General features: G+C 40.5%; 1 protein-coding gene and 1 long non-coding RNA gene across 4 annotated transcripts in view; one reads left to right on the forward strand and one right to left on the reverse strand.

The window, feature by feature from the left end:
• Positions 1 to 20,002, reverse strand: part of LOC309337113 (zinc finger protein 621-like) — a 158,166-nt gene that overhangs the window by 31,242 nt on the left and 106,922 nt on the right. The gene's annotated exons all lie outside the window — the stretch shown is intronic.
• The window catches only part of LOC309337429, a 41,443-nt gene continuing 22,529 nt past the window's right edge, over positions 1,089 to 20,002 (forward strand). Inside the window, exon 1 of the long non-coding RNA XR_014154288.1 lies at positions 1,089 to 1,129. This is a non-coding gene — a long non-coding RNA (uncharacterized lncRNA). The remainder of the gene's footprint in view (positions 1,130 to 20,002) is intronic.

Below are 20,002 nucleotides of genomic sequence, written 5' to 3' on the forward strand. Positions count from 1 at the left end.
TTCCTGAGGTTTAGCTGGAATCTCCTTTCTTGTAACTTGAAGCCATTGCTCCATCCTGAACATCTTGCTCCATCCTGCAGGTGACAGCCCTTTCATAACATGTATACGTTGTAGAAAATAACAATTCCATAAAACGGCATTTGGATGATTCCGATTTCTTTTAAGCCTATGGCCTAGCTTAATTGAAAAGACCTATGCCTGTCTACCTTTGATGGAACAGAATGAGCTGCTTTAGGTACTGTATGTAGCAAATGTCTGTTCCAGAACCCTGAAAAGAATAAAGTGGGAGTTGTATACATGAAAAGAGAATCAGCTAGGCATAGCAATTGTGATTCATCTTGAACTGTTTTGTAGATGGATGAAAGGGGACTTTGGAACACATTTAGTGAATAGGAATATTAGCCAAAGTCTTAAAAAGAAGGACAAAAAAATTGTTATATGTCGTCACATTATATGATGAGGGCTTATCTGAAGAGCCAAATGATTTTGGTTAGTTCAGGATGATGACATTGGGCTGCAACTATTAAGATTGCTGTGATCCTTGAAGATGATGGGTTTTTCGGAGCTAGCCAACCTAACCGGAAGAGTCCGCGACCAGAAGGAGGAGGCATATCAGGAAGAATGGACTAAATTTAGGTTAGGCTGGCCTCAACTAGAGCCAGGGCTTTTTCGGCTGCGGCTCCAACCTGGTGGAATGCTCTGTCACAAGAGACAAGGGCCCTGCAGGACTTGACATCTTTCCGCAGGGCCTGCAAGACAGAGCTGTTCCACCTGGCCTTTGGTCAGGGCGCAGCCTGACTCCCTCCTTTGGCAATCTTTACAAGACTTTAGTTTATGGTTGCCATTAATTTTGATTTTAATTCATTTTTATAATGTTGTACTGTTTTAGTGTTGTTAGCCGCCCTGAGCCCGGCTTCGGCTGGGGAGGGCGGGATATAAATAAAATTTATTATTATTATTAAATTTAATGATTATTTAGTTAAATATGTCAAGTTACATGAATTGGAAACAGCTTGCAGATACTTAATCGACTTAGGATTTAATATACCATAAGTAAAGTGATGAATTAATAGGTGTAATTTCAAAATATTTTTAATACGGTTATGATTTATGTTTGTTTTGTGTGTTTGTTTGTTTATAATTTTGTGAAAACCAATAAAAAATTGAAGTAAAGAAAAGATTGCTGCGATCCTTTGATTGGTGAATAGGAATTATGTGCAATTTGCCATTCCATCCAAAAAACACCTACAATAAAATATTGGGAGATAAATAAATAAATAAATAAAATAAAACAGGGAGAAATGTAAAGTATTGCACTTGGGCAAAAAAAAATGAGAGGCACAAATACAAGATGGGTGACACCTGGCTTGAGAGCAGTACATGATAGGAGTATAGCATCTAGATCAAGGGAAGTAATAGTGCCACTGTATTCTGCTCTGGTCAGACCTCACCTGGAGTACTGTGTCCAGTTCTGGGCACCACAGTTCAAGAAGGACACTGACAAACTGGAACGGGTCCAGAGGAGGGCAACCAAAATGGTCAAAGGCCTGGAAACGATGCCTTATGAGGAATGGCTAAGGGAGCTGGGCATGTTTAGCCTGGAGAAGAGGAGGTTAAGGGGTGATATGATAGCCATGTTCAAATATATAAAAGGATGTCACGTAGAGGAGGGAGAAAGGTTGTTTTCTGCTGCTCCAGAGAAGCGGACACGGAGCAATGGTTCCAAACTACAAGAAAAAAGATTCCACCTAAACATTAGGAGGAACTTCCTGACAGTGAGAGCTGTTCGACAGTGGAATTTGCTGCCAAGGAGTGTGGTGGAGTCTCCTTCTTTGGAGGTCTTTAAGCAGAGGCTTGACGACCATATGTCAGGAGTACTCTGATGGCGTTTCCTGCTTGGCAGGGGGTTGGACTCGATGGCCCTTGTGGTCTCTTCCAACTCTATGATTCTATTCTATAAATTACTTATTGATCGGAGAAAGAGAGGCGGATTTGACCTACCTGACCTGGAATTATGCTGCAGCAGGTCTGACCTGATTAAGGGAGTGGATTAAGTTAAAGGACACTGATGTGTTAGATCTGGAGGAAGTAGGAACTCAATTTGGATGGCATGCATACCTAATAGATGGAAAGGAGAGTCCACATGGGTTTTATAAGGAAATCATTGTATAAAATATGGATGAAATATAAAGGGATTCTAGAACCCAAAACACCTTGGTGGACCTCACCTTAGAAATCATGACTGTAAAGAGAAAGAATATGAATAACAACTGGGCAACATATAAGGATTACTGGAAAAGGAAAATAATAAATTGAAAGGATATAAGAAATATTTGAACAATTGGCTGCAGTTCTTTCAAATTAATCAGAGATGACAAAAGAGAAAGCAAAAGTATTTGAGAAAGAAATTTCAAGATTGGATGAGTACTTACTCCAGTCTAAAAGTAAACATATTTCCAAACTATATGATTTGCTCCTAGAATGGGAGGTAAAGGAGGAGCAAATGAAGACAGCAATGGTAAAGTAGGCCCAGGATTTAGGGGAAAATATGATTAGCCAACTGTTGTGAGACAGGGATATTAAATTTATGGTATGCTACAATTTAAGAATGAAAATGCAATACAGATGGTACCTGACCCTGGTTAGACTGGCAAAAATGTATAAAAACTGTAGTCATGTTTGTTGGAGATACAACAACGGGGCGGGAACCTTTCTACACATGGGGTGGGAGTGCAAAGAGATAGTGGGGTTCTGGGAAAATATTTACAGCATGTTGAAAAAGTGAATAAGGAGTGGGCTATCAGAACTTGAAAAATTTGCAAGAAGATACGAGAAGGAACTTGGAAAGATGGTGGGGTAGGAGGTGGTAGGGGAGTGGCTGGGGGAGGGGGCGGAGGCGGGGGGAGTGGAGAGGGAGACAAATTTAGGAGAAGAGAGGGAAGAGGAAGAGACAAATGACAAAGAACAGTAGTTCTAACTTAGACTTGATAATTTACTAATTGTATATAATCGATGGCTTTAAAAAAAACAAAAGGAACCAGATTGCTCATATATTATTAAAAAAGAATCTTGACCTAATCTGCTTACAAGAGACTCACGTAACAAGAAAACACAAGAGAATTCTGAATAATAAGAGATTAGGGTTGGATTTTGTGGCATCAGATAAGGTTAAGAAAAGAGGAGTGGTACTATACATAAAGGAAAAACTCGATCCAAAATTATTGTATAAAGATGAACAAGGGAGAACGATAGTAGTACAGATTATGTTCCAAGGAATAAAAATAATTGTCCTCGGAATATACGCACCTAATGACAAAAAATCGGCTTTCTTCTCTGAATTAGGTAATAAGTTATTAGAGTGGATGGATCAAAAAATGATACTGATGGGCGATTTTAATGGAGTGGTGTCACCAAATTTGGATAGATCAACAAAAAAGGAAGGCAAGTTACCTCAAACTTTTTTTGATCTGGTCGATAATTTGGGATTAATTGCAGTTACAGATAGGTAGCCGTGTTGGTCTGCCATGGTCAAAACAAAATAAAAAAATTCCTTCCAGTAGCACCTTAAAGACCAACTGAGTTAGTTCTAGGTATGAGCTTTCGTGTGCATGCACACTTCTTCAGATACACTGAAACAGAAGTCACCGGACCTTTCTATATAGTGAGAAGGTGGGGAGGGGTATTACTCAGAAGGGTGGTGGGAATGGGTGATTGGCAGATAGCTGCGATGAGCCTGTTGACGACTCTTAACGACTGCAATAGGTCTAACAGGAAAAAGCAAGGGGTGAGAAGGTGAAAAATGGCTTTGTCATGTATAATGAGATAAGAATCCAATGTCTTTGTTCAAACCAGGTCTCTCCATAGTTTTAAGTTTGGTGATAAGTTGCAATTCAGCAGCTTCTCTTTCCAGTCTATTTCTGAAATTCCTTTGTAATAGAACAGCTACTTTGAGATCTTGTATAGAATGTCCTGGGAGATTGTAGTGTTCTCCTACTGGTTTTTCTGTCTTGTGGTTCCTGATGTCGGATTTATGTCCGTTTATTCTTTGGCGTAAGGTCTGGCCTGTTTGTCCAATATAGAGAGCTGAAGGACACTGTTGGCATTTTATGGCATACACAATGTTAGACGATGAGCAATTAAATAGTCCCGAGATGGTATGTGTGATGTTGTTGGGGCCAGTAATGGTGTTGTCCGGGTGTATGTGGCAGCAAAGTTGGCATCTGGGTTTATTGCAGGCTCTGGTGCCAGTGTCCGTGTTAAGTCTGGTTATAGTATTATTGTGGGTTAGGAGTTGTTTAAGATTGGGGGGCTGTCTGGAGGCAATGAAAGGTCTTCCTCCCAGAGCTTGAGAAAGAGAACTGTCATTGTCCAGGAGAGGTTGTAGATCTCTGATGATGCGTTGTACTGTTTTAACTTGGGAGCTGTATGTGATGACTAGAGGTGTTCTGTTATTTTCTTTTTTGGGTCTGTCTTGCAGCAAGTTCTCTCTGGGTATCAGTCTGGCTCTGTTGATCTGTTGTCTAACTTCATCTGCTGGGTATTTTAGTTCTAAAAAGGTTTGCTGTAGATCTCTTAGGTGAGAGTCTCTGTCTGTAGAATTGGAGCAAATGCGGCTGTAACGTAGTGCCTGGCTATATACAATGGACTGTTTGGTATGTTTGGGATGGTAGCTAGAGGCATGTAGATATGTTTGTCGGTCAGTTGGTTTACGGTATAAGGTGGTGTCTATGTGCCCATCCTGTATTTTTATAGTAGTGTCCAAAAAATGTATTTCTTGCATAGATTGATTCATTGTTAGGTTGATGGTGGGGTGAAAATCATTGAATTTCTGGTGGAAGGTGTCCAGGGTCTGTTGACCATGTGTCCAGATGATAAAAATATCATCAATGTATCGCAGGTACAAGAGAGGTTTGAGTGGGTAGGAGTTTAAGAAACGTTGTTCTAAATCCGCCATGAAGATGTTGGCATACTGTGGGGCCATGCGGGTGCCCATTGCTGTGCCGCTGATCTGAAGGAACAGGTCATCACCGAATTTGAAGTTGTTGTGGGTAAGGACAAATTGGCAGAGTTTGGTAGCAAAGTCCGCTGTGGTTTTATCTGAAATGGTATTCCTTATAGCTTGTAAACCATCGTTGTGTGGGATGTTGGTATACAGAGATTCCACATCCATAGTAGCTAGTAAACCATCGTTGTGTGGGATGTTGGTATACAGAGATTCCACATCCATAGTAGCTAGTGGATGTGGAATCTCTGTATACCAACATCCCACACAACGATGGTTTACAAGCTATAAGGAATACCATTTCAGATAAAACCACAGCGGACTTTGCTACCAAACTCTGCCAATTTGTCCTTACCCACAACAACTTCAAATTCGGTGATGACCTGTTCCTTCAGATCAGCGGCACAGCAATGGGCACCCGCATGGCCCCACAGTATGCCAACATCTTCATGGCGGATTTAGAACAACGTTTCTTAAACTCCTACCCACTCAAACCTCTCTTGTACCTGCGATACATTGATGATATTTTTATCATCTGGACACATGGTCAACAGACCCTGGACACCTTCCACCAGAAATTCAATGATTTTCACCCCACCATCAACCTAATACATTTTTTGGACACTACTATAAAAATACAGGATGGGCACATAGACACCACCTTATACCGTAAACCAACTGACCGACAAACATATCTACATGCCTCTAGCTACCATCCCAAACATACCAAACAGTCCATTGTATATAGCCAGGCACTACGTTACAGCCGCATCTGCTCCAATTCTACAGACAGAGACTCTCACCTAAGAGATCTACAGCAAACCTTTTTAGAACTAAAATACCCAGCAGATGAAGTTAGACAACAGATCAACAGAGCCAGACTGATACCCAGAGAGAACTTGCTGCAAGACAGACCCAAAAAAGAAAATAACAGAACACCTCTAGTCATCACATACAGCTCCCAAGTTAAAACAGTACAACGCATCATCAGAGATCTACAACCTCTCCTGGACAATGACAGTTCTCTTTCTCAAGCTCTGGGAGGAAGACCTTTCATTGCCTCCAGACAGCCCCCCAATCTTAAACAACTCCTAACCCACAATAATACTATAACCAGACTTAACACGGACACTGGCACCAGAGCCTGCAATAAACCCAGATGCCAACTTTGCTGCCACATACACCCGGACAACACCATTACTGGCCCCAACAACATCACACATACCATCTCGGGACTATTTAATTGCTCATCGTCTAACATTGTGTATGCCATAAAATGCCAACAGTGTCCTTCAGCTCTCTATATTGGACAAACAGGCCAGACCTTACGCCAAAGAATAAACGGACATAAATCCGACATCAGGAACCACAAGACAGAAAAACCAGTAGGAGAACACTTCAATCTCCCAGGACATTCTATACAAGATCTCAAAGTAGCTGTTCTATTACAAAGGAATTTCAGAAATAGACTGGAAAGAGAAGCTGCTGAATTGCAACTTATCACCAAACTTAAAACTATGGAGAGACCTGGTTTGAACAAAGACATTGGATTCTTATCTCATTATACATGACAAAGCCATTTTTCACCTTCTCACCCCTTGCTTTTTCCTGTTAGACCTATTGCAGTCGTTAAGAGTCGTCAACAGGCTCATCGCAGCTATCTGCCAATCACCCATTCCCACCACCCTTCTGAGTAATACCCCTCCCCACCTTCTCACTATATAGAAAGGTCCGGTGACTTCTGTTTCAGTGTATCTGAAGAAGTGTGCATGCACACGAAAGCTCATACCTAGAACTAACTCAGTTGGTCTTTAAGGTGCTACTGGAAGGAATTTTTTTATTTTGTTTGGGATTAATTGATGCCTGGAGATTTAAAAATCCTACTATAAAACAGTATACCTTTTTCTCAAACCCAAACCAGTGTTGGGGGAGAATAGATAATATCTGGATCTCGAAGGAACTGACACAGAGTTTAACTAAATCTGAAATTCTCCCACAAACTATGTCTGATCATAGTCCAGTATTTATAGAGATAAAAGGTAAAGATGTTAGAGCATTTAGATGGAGAATGAATGAATATCTATTTAATGATCAAAAGATAGTAAGCAAGGCAAAAGAAACAATCAAAGAGTATTTCAAGTGGAATTTAAACAAAGGGACAGCCATAGAAACGGTTTGGGATGCAGGAAAAGCCGTTATGAGGGGCTTCCTAATCCAGAAAAACAGCCACTTAAGAAAAGAAAAAGAGAAAAAGAAAAGAGGAGATCCTAATACAGCTTATGGAGAATGAAAGACAATTAACTATTAAACCAGGTGAGGAGACAATAAAACAAAATATAAAGATACTACAAGCCCAATTTTCTATGATAGTAAATCAGGAAATTGAGTGGAAAATTAAAATGATGAAACAAAAGAGTTTTGAATCAGCTAATAAAATAGGGAAATACTTGGCATGGCAATTAAGAGAAAGGAAAAAACAAAATACGATCTGTAAAATAAGGGATGGAGAAAGGATAGTGGAAGAGCCAAAAGAAATAAAAAGGATATTTCAGAAGTACTATAAGGATTTATATAAAAGAGAAAAGGAAACAGACTATGAAATAGAACGCTATTTGGAAGAACATCATTTACAACAGATTGCAACTGAAGAAAAAAGAGTTATTAAATCAGATGATTACAGAAGATGAGATAAGGAAGGCAATAAAAAAGATGAAAATTGGAAAAGCGCTGGGGCCGGATGGCTTACCGGCCAAATATTATAAAACATTGAGTGACCAACTATGTCCAACTCTATGTGAAGAAGGAAGGATTCCGAATACCTGGAAGGAAGCCTATATCACATTAATTCCTAAAAAAGATGTGGACGCCTTAGAGGTGAAGAACTATAGGCCGATTTTGTTATTAAATAACGACTATAAATTGTTTGCGGATGTAATGGCAGAAAGATTAAAAAAAGTATTAAACAGCAGAATTCACAAAGACCAAACGGGCTTCCTACCAGGGAGACAATTGAAGGACAATGTAAAAAATGTGATAGATATCATTGAATATCTGGAAACTAGAATAGATAAACAGACGGCCTTGATATTTGTTGATGCCGAAAAGGCATTTGACAATGTCTCTTGGCGTTTTCTGATAGAAAATTTGAAAATGATGGGGATGGGAGAAAGATTTAGAAAAGGTATAGAAGCTATCTACCATGGGCAAAAAGCAAAACTTGTAATAAACAACACTACAACAGAATTTTTTGATATATCCAAAGGGACTAGACAAGGTTGCCCCTTGTCTCCTTTATTATCTATAACAGTATTGGAAGTACTTACTAAGAGGCTGAGGGAAACAGCAGAGGTTAAAGGAGTTAAGGTAGGGACTAAGGAACACAAAATCAAAGCCTTTGCGGATGATATTGTACTAACATTAGAAGATCCAAAGCACAGTGTGAAAGAAGCTTTACAAAAATTTGAAGAGTTCAGTGCTGTGTCAGGCCTTAAGGTTAACAAAAATAAGACCAAAATGCTGACTAAAAATTTAACTAAAGAAGATACTGCAGATTTAGAACAAAAGACGGGAATTATGACAGCAAAGAAGCTGAAGTACCTTGGAGTGTGGATTACAGCTAAAAATATTAACTTATATAAGGATAACTATGAGGTCACCTGGAAGAATATTAAGAAAGATTTAGAAATCTGGGAGAGATTATCCTTTCTGGGGAGGATAGCGGTTTTCAAAATGAATGTCCTGCCGAGAATGTTATTCTTATTTCAAACCATTCCTGTACTTAAAGGTTTAAAGCAGTGTTAAGAGTGGCAAAGAGCCAATATGGAAGGGAAGAATGCCACCTATGAAGAACTTACGCGGAAAACTGATCAAGGCGTTAAACAGACCGTACGAAGAGATAGAAAGCCCATTTACAGGGTGGCTGCAATACCACCAGGTAAATGATCTGTTAAAAGAAGATAAAAAGAAATTAGGATTTGAAGACAAAAAATCTAAATTCAATGTGGAAGTTATAGAAGGTAAGACTAAAATATTGTCTAGGATATATATTTTACTGGAGTGGTACACAAAAGACGAGGAGGTGAAGGAGGTCATGACTAAATGGGCGATAGACATTGGTTATAACATTGACTTTGAGAGGTGGCTGGAATTATGGACTACCAATATGAAGTTCACGGCGTGTATGGCATTAAGGGAAAACCTGTGGAAAATGATTTATAGGTGGTACCACACGCCAGTGAAACTGGCTAAGATTTATAGGTTGAAGAACAAAAGATGCTGGAAATGTGGAGAAGCAGATGGTGACTTTTACCACATGTGGTGGTCATGTAGCAAAGTGAAAGGCTTTTGGGAATCGATCTATAACGAACTTAAAAAAATTCTTAAATACACTTTTCCCAAAAAGCCCGAAGCTTTTCTGCTAGGAATGATGGGTAAAGAAATTAAAAAAGAAGATAAGACATTATTCCTATATGCCACAACAGCCGCAAGAATCATGTTAGCACAAAATTGGAAAACGGAGGTTATACAAAATATAAGTGATTGGCAGGTTAAAGTGTTAAATTATGCCGAGCTCGCTAGAATAACAGGAAGATTAAGGGATCAAGACGAACAGAAATTTCATGATAATTGGAATAAATATTAGATGTATATTGGAACTAAATTTCATTTTTTTAATAATATTTATTAAAGTTTTAAAAGTTACAAAAGGAAAAAGTAAAAACACCATACTAAGCAAAAACAAAAGAACACATCACAATAATGAAAAAAGAAAAAAAAGAAAAAGAAAGAAAACAAAACAATAAAATCCATTAAAAAAAACACACAGCGAGTCTTCCCATAACTTATCTTTCATTTGCTTGTTTCCTTGACCTCCCCACACCTCCCTTTTTTGTACTCTAGTTCGGTTAACTATTTCAGCAAACCCTTTCCATCTTTTCCAATTTTTGTCCTGTAATTTATCTTAATATAATGTAACTTTACTTTCCCTCCTTTCACCAATTAACAGTCTGTTTTTTCCTAAACCTTTATAACAATTCTGCTAAAACCACATAGCTTCATTCCAACACCCTTCTAACATTCATTAATTTTACAATGTTTCTGTAAATAATCTTTAAATTTCTTCCAATCTTCCTCCACTGACTCTTCTCCCTGGTCTCGGATTCTGGCAGTCATTTCTGCTAATTCCATATACTCAATCACCTTCATCTGCCATTCTTCCCGGGTGGGTAGATCTTGTGTCTTCCAAGACTTTGCAATAAGTATTCTTGCTGCTGTTGTAGCATACATAAAGAAAATTCTATCCTTCTTTGGCACCAATTGGCCGACCATGCCCAGGAGAAAGGCCTCTGGTTTCTTCAGAAAGGTATATTTAAATACCTTTTTCATTTCATTATAGATCATCTCCCAGAAAGTCTTAATCCTTGGGCATGTCCACCAAAGGTGAAAGAATGTACCTTCAGTCTCTTTACATTTCCAACATTTATTATTGGGCAAATGATAAATTTTTGCAAGTTTGACTGGTGTCATGTACCACCTGTAGATCATTTTTATTATATTCTCTCTTAAGGCATTGCATGCCGTGAACTTCATACCTGTGGTCCATAACTGTTCCCAGTCAGCCATCATAATATTATGTCCAACATCTTGTGCCCATTTAATCATAGCAGATTTCACCGTTTCATCCTGAGTATTCCATTTCAACAGCAAGTTATACATTCTTGACAAGTTCTTAGTTTTAGGATCTAGCAGCTCTGTTTCCAATTTTGATTTTTCCACCTGGAAGCCAATTTTTTTTGTCCAAATTATATGCCTCCATTATCTGGTGGTAATGAAGCCAATCTCGCACTCTATTTTTTAATTTTTCAAAACTCTGCAGTTTTAATTTGTCTCCCTCTTGTTCCAGAATTTCCCAATATTTCGGCCATTTGGCCTCCATATTGAGCTTTTTCTGAGCCTTTGCTTCCATTGGTGACAACCACCCTGGGGTTTTATTTTCAAGTAAGTCCTTATATCTTATCCAAATATTGAACAGTGCTTTTCTGACAATATGGTTTTTAAACACTTTATGTGCTTTGGCCTTGTCATACCACAAATATGCATGCCACCCAAATACATTGTTAAAACCTTCTAAATCCAGCACGTCAGTGTTTTCAAGAAGCAGCCATTCTCTCAGCCAGCAAAAAGCGGCTGATTCATAATAAAGTTTTAAGTCTGGCAGGGCAAATCCACCTCTTTCTTTAGCATCAGTTAATATCTTAAATTTTATTTGAGGCTTCTTGCCCTGCCAGACAAATCTAGAAATATCTCTCTGCCACTTCTTGAAACACTCCATTTTATCCAAAATTTGCAATGTTTGAAACAAAAACAGCACCCTTGGCAATACATTCATTTTTATCACAGCAATTCGGCCTAGCAATGATAGCTTCAGGTTTGACCATATTTCTGAATCGTTTTTCACTTCCATCCAACATTTTTCATAATTATCCTTAAATAGATTCACATTCTTAGCAGTCATATTAACCCCTAGGTATTTCACTTTCTTGACGAGTGTTAATCCTGTCTCCTTCTGAAACCTCTCACTCAGTCACTGTTAGATTTTTCTCTAGAACCTTAGTTTTCATCTTATTCAACTTAAATCCCGCTACTTGTCTAAATTCTTGGATCAGTTCCAGTACTCTTTTAGTACTAGATTCTGGCTCCTGTAATGTCAATACCAGATCGTCAGCAAATGCTTTCAGTTTGTACTGTTTAGCTCTGACTTGTATACCTTTAACCAATTGGTCCCTTCTAATCATGTTTAAGAGAACCTCCAGGACCGATATAAAAAGCAATGGAGAGATTGGGCAACCTTATCGTGTTCCTTTATCTTAAATTCTTCCGTCACTACATTATTCACAATTAATTTAGCCTTTTGTTCTGAATAAATTGCACCTATACCATTCCCAAAACCTTGACCAACCCCCATTCCCTGTAAATTCTTCTTCATGAAACTCCAAGAGATATTGTCAAAGGCTTTCTCCGCGTCCACAAATATCAAAAGTGCTTTGGTATTAATAGTCACTTGTAATTTTTCTAAAATGTTAATTATGTTCCTCGTATTGTCAGACAAGTCTACCCAGGAGAAAGCCCGCTTGATCTTTATGAATTTCTTCTACTAGTACCTTTTTTAGTCTTTTAGCCAAAATATATGCAAAAATTTTATAATCCACATTAAGCAAAGATATAGTGTTTTTGAGGTTACCAGCATGAGTTTGACCAAACTGCGGGAGGCAGTGGAAGACAGGAGTGCCTGGCGTTCTCTGGTCCATGGGGTCACGAAGAGTCGGACACGACTAAACGACTAAACAACATGGGGCGGTAGTTCATAAGCTGTGTCTTCTCAGACTCTGTTTTCGGTATAAGTGTAATATAAGCTTCCTTCCACGACTCTGGTGCCTTTTTCCCTTCCAATATTTCATTACAGACTTCCTTTAAAGGTTGTATTTGTTGGCTATTTGCAGTATGGTAGCGCTGCAGAGAGCTTGCTGGGGAGACCATGCATTTAAAAAAAGGGACTCAAAAGTAACTTAAACAAGGTTTTAATTACAAAAACAAAAGCTCCCTTTACACTTAATACATTAACAAACATGACCCAACCACCAACCCATCCCCCAGGGTAATGGGAGAGCTAGGTGCTGCTCCTTATATACTACACCCAATTGCTGACACACCTAAATCAAATACAACTCAGCAGCACCTGCTATGTTTCACAGCTGTAAAGCTGGGTCTCGTTATCTTGCTCTGGCCCTTGCTCTGGCCCCTTAAAGACATACACATCGGGTGGAACAATGATGAACCTTTACATTTAAAGAAACCATTCAACATTTCCCCTGCGGGTCATCATTGTGGAACAAAAACATAAAGCATACTTTGTACATGTCTTTCATGTGTAACCTTTGGAAGTGCTTTAGTAAAAATGTCCGCAATTTGATTGTCACCTGGAACATATTCAAATACAATCATTTCGTCAGCAATTAGTTTCTTTACAAACTGTAAAAGTAACCTTAAGACTCTAGTGCGCTGCGTTTGGTCTCTGAACACAGGATAGCGAGTCCACTCTGGGAATCAAGGTAAACTTTTACTGGTAGTGTTACTTGCATCTGTAGGTCTGCGAATACTTGCAGATACATTATACATCACGAGTGGCCTGAACGCATGTACATAATTCACTCTCTGTTGTGGAAAGACAAATAATGGTTTGTGTCTGGGACTTCCATTCAAATGGAAGATATAAAAACTGCATATTTGCTGATTTAAAAGAACTGCAATTAGTTTTTATATCTAGGTGGTAAACAGAATGTCCTCGTTGTGATGCATCTTTTAACAAAGCTTAACTTTCATATTTTACGCTTGGTGAATAACACAAATCATAATCTTTGCCTGGAATTTGTTGAAAACCCCTAGCAACTACTCTTGCTTTGTACCTTACAATTTCATTTTTGTCATTCATTTTAACTCTATAAACCCATTTTGAATCAATAAGTCTCATATCTGGGGTTTGTGGTACAAGAGACCAAGTGATATGCTCTTTTAAAGAAGCTATCTCAGAGTTCATAGCTTTATACCAATTTGCAGCTTGGTGCTTAGCTAAATTCTGAACATCATTGTAGCTTTTTGGCTCAAAAACCACCTTATTGGCATACACAGTATTAAAATGTTCATCTGCAAAACGTTGTGCCTCTTTCTATCTGAACGTCTCAGTCCGGAAGGAGAGTCAGACTCCTCAGACTTAATGGGACTAAGTGAACTACTAGTTTCAGGTTGTAAATCATCATTGCCAGGCTGAAGAGATGCCTGTAGGCTAAGCTCACGGTCAGAAAACTCAAGAGAATCTACCCTCCCCTCGGGTGCCTGTGACTTTAAATCAAACAAATCAGATTCAACAGGCTTTTTGTCTTTTTCCATTAATTCAGAAGCACCATCGCCTGCTGCTGCTGCTTCTTCCTCTTCTTCCTCAGTATTATCTATACCATCAGTATCTTGGAAAACAGCAACTCCATTCCAATTTACAGTTTGTATCATGCTTCTGGTAATATGAAATTTGCCAGTTGCTGGTATGTAAATTCTGTACACCCCCTGCTGGTAGCCCATTAATTTTCCCTGAACACTACGCTCACCCAATTTTTGCTTAGCGGGATAATGCATAATTACATCTGAACCCCAAATGCGTAGGTATTTCAGATTAGGGCATTTTTTAAACAACTTCTCATAGGGGGTGACATCTAAACCAGAATGATAACTGTGATTTCTAACATAACAAAAGGCATTGAGCGCTTCAGCCCAAAAGTATTTGGGCAGATTAGCATCATGCAGATAAGTTTTAACCCTTGCCTGCAGGTCACGCTGCACAACTTCAATAAGCCCATTTTGCCAGGGACTTCGGGGGCAAGATAACTCATGAGTAGTCCCCTGCGCTTCCAGGAAATTCTCAAAAACCTCAGAAACAAATTCTCCGCCCCGGTCAGAAAACAGGTTCTTGATTGGTTTGTTAAAGTGCGTTTTTACCCAGTTGCAAAAAGCTCGTACTTCCCAAATGCTTGCGACTTTTCAGCTATTGCATAAGTCCAACAATATCTACTATACTGGTCTGTCAGGGTAAGCCAGTACTTAGAACCTCCTAATGATGGTGGGAGTGGCCCAACTAAATCACAATGTACACGTTCAAATGGCTCAGTTACTTTCCTATCTGAGCACCTACCCTTGCGTGCAACCTTAATCTTATTCTTGCAACAGGATAGACATTGCATAAAGAATTTACATGGTTTTAAGTTGGGGCCATTAACAATATTCTTTGTCTTAATTATATCAGCAAAATTCAGGTGTCCTAGAATTCTGTGCGCCTCATGGACACACCCGGAATGTGGCCTTACATTCCTCAACCCCTGGCTTGACTGTACTGCTCTGCAATTTATAGGTGATTGGGAGTAGGTGCAAAAATACAGTCTATATAAACCATCAGATTCCCGGGCATACAATAGACGTTTGTTCCCATCGAAAAACTCACACATTGACTTTAAGAAACGCACAGTTATGCCTTGATGAGCAAAACACCTTACTGACAACAAATTGTCCACTGACGGGCAGTAAATGCAGTTCGCTATTGTAATGTTTAAAGAGTCAAGTTTAACAGTACCCCTGCCAAGCGACTGCAAGACTTGTGAATTGGCTAAATGTACATTACCAATTTCCTCTTCGAAAGAAATGAACAAGCTTCGATCATTGCAAACGTGCTGAGATGCTCCTGAGTCCACAATAAAAGAATTCCACTTGGCACCTTTAAATCTTTTATGATCTATAGTCCGAGCATGAAAAGCTCGGGGCTCGTTTCTGTCTTTACGGTGCGATGTTGGCTGCTGAGATGACAACCGTGACTTACGAACAGAAACAGACTTTGGAGTGCTTTGCTTTCTTTTGGATCTGCAGTCCTTTGCAAAATGTCTTTGCTTATTGCAGAACCAACAACACTTGGCAGCTTTAAATGCAGTTGTATCACCACAAGTTTGCATATGGTGTTCCTCATTACTTCTGGAAATAGGAGTGCTTATGGCACAAGCCTCCCTTCTATCCAACTCGCCCCTTAATCTTGCCGTTACCCCTTGGACAGTTAATTGTGCTGGTGGAACGGCAGATATCTGGCTAGCTATACCATCAAAGTCCTCGTTAAGGGAACAAAGGATGATAAAAACATACTGAATATCAGGTATGTCCATGTCCCTTCGAATTAATTCGCCGCATATTCCCTCCAGACGTCTCAAGTGTGCTGCCAAATCACCACCAGGCTGCAACTTCGTCTGGTACAGCTGCTTGAAAAACGTCAATGCAGACGCTGACTCTTTTCTAACATGCACTGCTGCAAGACTGTCCCACATTTCTTTGGCAGTTTTCTTATTCCTTATATAGACTACTTGCTGGTCACTGAGTGGCAAATTAATTATCGCCCTGGCTTTCGTATCTCCTTTTGACCATGCATTAGTTACAGGGTCAGGAGGGTCATCAGTTACATAGGTCCATACTTCTCTAGAGGTCAAAAGTGCCTCCACCCGAAAATACCATAAACTATAGTTCTCATCTGTTAGCTGTGGGAAGACCAGAGCCTTCTCAGCTTCAGGAACCCGGTCAACCATTCTGGAACTCTTCCAGACCCACAGAACTACGCCAACAGGAGAAGGAGTTTTCAAACCTTTCTCAGAGTCCAAAAATATGCAGTCATCCACTCAGCAGCTGGGCCCATAACCAAAGATGTTGGCTATTTGCAGTATGGTAGCGCTGCAGAGAGCTTGCTGGGGAGACCATGCATTTAAAAAAAGGGACTCAAAAGTAACTTAAACAAGGTTTTAATTACAAAAACAAAAGCTCCTTTTACACTAAATACATTAACAAACAAACATGACCCAACCACCAACCCATCCCCCAGGGTAATGGGAGAGCTAGGTGCTGCTCCTTATATACTGCACCCAAATGCTGACACACCTAAATCAAATACAACTCAGCAGCACCTGCTATGTTTCACAGCTGTAAAGCTGGGTCTCGTTATCTTGCTCTGGCCCTTGCTCTGGCCCCTTAAAAACATACACATCAGGTGGAACAATGATGAACCTTTACATTTAAAGAAACTATTCAACAGTATTAACCATTCTTTCAAAGATCTATAATAACTTGAGGTCAGACCCTCTGGTCCTGGAGATTTGCCTAGTTGCATGTTCTGGATAGCCCCTTCTACCTCCTGCTCCATTATTTTGTAATTCAACATTAGCTTATTTTCTTGAGAGATTTTTTGTAATCCATTTGTTTTCAAAAATCGATCAATGTCCATTTCTTTCTGCGTCTCCTGTGTATATAATTGTTTAAAGTACCTCTGGAAGCACTTTCTGATCTCCACTGGATTCTGTATATTTTTTTCCTTCCACTTTCAAGTTTGTAATGGTATTGAGTTTTTGTCTTTTTTTCATCTGCCAAGCCAGCAGTTTCCACATTTTTTTGCTGATTCAAATGTCTTTTGTCTAATCTGTTTAATTTTCCATTCTATTTCCTGGTTCATCATTTTCATATATTGTACCTGATTTAACTTTATCTCTTTCAGAATCTCCTGCAACTTTGGTTTCACTCAGTTTCTTCTCTCCTTCCTTTATTTTCTCCAAAATCTTGTCTTTTTTCTCATTTTGAACTCTCTTCTTAATTGCATTCTGTTGTATCAGAAATCCTCTCATAACCGCTTTGCTTGCGTCCCAAATTACTCTTTTTTCAACAGTGGTGTTCATATTTATCTCGAAATAGTCTCTCAAAGTTTTTGGGGCCTTCTTAGTCACTTCTTCATTCCTAAACAAAGTGTCATTCATCCTCCATCTGAAGGAGCCAATTGGTGTTAGTTTCATTTCCATCTTCACAGCATTGTGGTCGGAGCAAGTTTTAGGGCAAATTTCCACCTTTCTAGTCTTCGGAACCAGCCCTCTAGTTACCCAAATTTGGTCAATTCTTGTCCATGTCATTTTGGCCTCAGAGAAGAGAGGTCCCTCTCTTCCAAGGGGTTTTTCGTTCTCCAGATGTCAACTAAATCCATATTGTCAGTCATGTCGAAGAAAGTTTTTGGTAGTCTACCATTCTTAGTAACTACCTGTCTCTGTGCCTTGCCCATATTTGTAGACACTATTGGAACTAAATTTCAGACGACGCTGGCAGGGTTGAAATAACTCTAAAGTAAGGGATTACTATGTAAAAGAGATATAATACGTGACCATAAAATTTATCTGATACTTACCAAAGGAGTGGAGGGAAGTTCAAGGCTCGGCAGAGCCTAAAACAACTGTATATTATACTTATGATCTGTGGAGTGGATATAATTGTTACCATAAAGAAGCAATGCGGAAGCAAGCAGCAGCAGCTAAGTCAGCTGCTGGTGGCTGGAAAGCCAGACAGGATGTTTGTGACTGTTACCATGGCAAGAAAGGGGCAGTCCATTCTCCGTATTGAGCACCGGATGTGAGCTCAGTGTGTGACATATGACCTGTACAGGATGTACAAGGGTGGAGTCTTATTATTCTCTCTCTTGTTGTTTGTGAAGAGTGCAGACATCTTTTACTGTATGGCTGCTAAAGACAGAAATAAAGACATGTAAATACATTTCTGTCTGAGTCTGATTCCCCTCCCTGGGGAAGCAGGGAGGAGGGAGAAGCAATGGTGTGTTTTTCTCACAGTCTGGGAAAAATCGCCGGCAGAGACCTCGCCTGTTTGCTGCCGGGAGTCGCAGGGGGAGGTCAAAAGGAATTCAGCCGGTGCCTGGAGAAGTAGGCACATTCCTCTGACCGAGGCAGAATCCCAACAATAATATGTGCAAGCTATGTAATGGATTTTGTTTATGTTTATATGTATATACGAGCAATATCAATAAAAACTTATTGCAGAAAAAAAGAAAAAGTGAATAAGGAGTGGGCTATCTTTAAGGAATACATCAAAAGCTATGTGGAAAAAGTCAAACTTTTGAACAGATATCTTTCCACCTGGAGACTTCCTCCTTTTCTTTTGGGTTTCTGTGTGGATAATCTCCAGTCTGGAAACCTCTTTTTGAATTTCCACATGACGGTTTTTTTTTTTTAATTGAAAGTGATTTATAATGAGATTGAATATAATTATTGGTAGAAACAATTTAAAACATTCAGAAAATGAATCAGCAATACATTTTTTCTTAGTGTTTACAATTCAGTTTACTGATGGTTGGGGCGGGGGGAGGGCGCAACATGCCGAAGCAGAGCCCATCTTTTTCAAGGGATCCTTAGTAAACCTGGAAATGTCTGCATGTGATCCCACCATAAAGAAGGAGGCTGGAGCCTGAAAGGCAAAAGCATTGCCCTCAAAGGGAGACCTGGGACCCCCTCTCCTTCTAAAGGGACCTCCAAGGAGGAAACCAGGGCCGCCAGGGTGGATCAATCCCTGGACCTTGGAGGCGATTCCTCGGCTCATCTGGAAAGTGCCATGTCATGTTCCTTTGCCCATTTGCCAAGAGCCTAAGTTCCATTTAGGGTTCCTCATTCCGCACTCCAAGGTTCCTCCAAGGCTTTGGGGAAGGAAACTGAGGCAGGCTGAGCCATGGCTTTGGTTGTTCCCAATGGCCCTGCAGGGGATTCAGGCTGGGGGGCCCTGTCTCTTCCTCTGGCCATGGCAGTTCCCAGGAAGCCTTTTCAGAAAGGCAGGAGACCCTCAGCACAGAACAGCCAAGTTCGGTTCTTCTCCGCAATGGCTTCCTCTTCTGAGAGTTCTTTCTCTTGTCTGGGCTAGACTGGGAGGACCCCAGTTCAGGCAGTTCCCCAGAGTCCCCCCACTGGGCTCCAGTGCCCCCTGAGACCCACAGGGATCCGGAGGGGGAGCGACGTCTGTTGAACTACCACCTGAGAAGGAGGAACAGATGTCTTAACCCATTTGGGTGGCAGGCAAGGGCCATCCAGAAAGGGCTCCTGGGACCCCGAGGGGCCAAGCAGGGGAGTCTCCAGTCTTGTCTAGGGAACAGCCCCCCTTTCGCCTGGGCCTGCAGGTGGAGCCCTTCTCCTAGTGCTGGCTCTTGGGGTGACAAAGGAAACTGGTCCGGAGGTCAAACTCCCCTGAGGGAACCCTCCACTTTGGAGGGGATAAAAGCCCTTATTATTGTTATTCTCCTTTGGCCTCAGAGACAGAGGGCCTTGCCCTCCTCGCCCTCTTCGCCTGTCCTGGCGCAGAACCTGGCACATCCCCCAAGGCCACTGGTCTGGCATGTCCCAATGGACCTGGAAGACCCAGGACCTGGAAGACCAGGCAACTCGGATTCCAGGACTGATTCTTCCAGGCGTCTCCTGGGTGGGGGCAGGAACAAAATGGTGGGACGCTGCTTGAGGGCACTGGGCATGACTGGGCCTCTGCCCCCAGCCTCCTCCAGGAACCAGCAGCCCAGCTTGGCCACCGGAGGCAAGGTTCTGCCAAATGACGCTCCTGCAAAGA

The sequence above is a fragment of the Podarcis erhardii genome (assembly GCF_964252035.2).
Source record: "Podarcis erhardii genome assembly, chromosome: 2".
NCBI classification, from domain to species: Eukaryota; Metazoa; Chordata; class Lepidosauria; order Squamata; family Lacertidae; genus Podarcis; species Podarcis erhardii.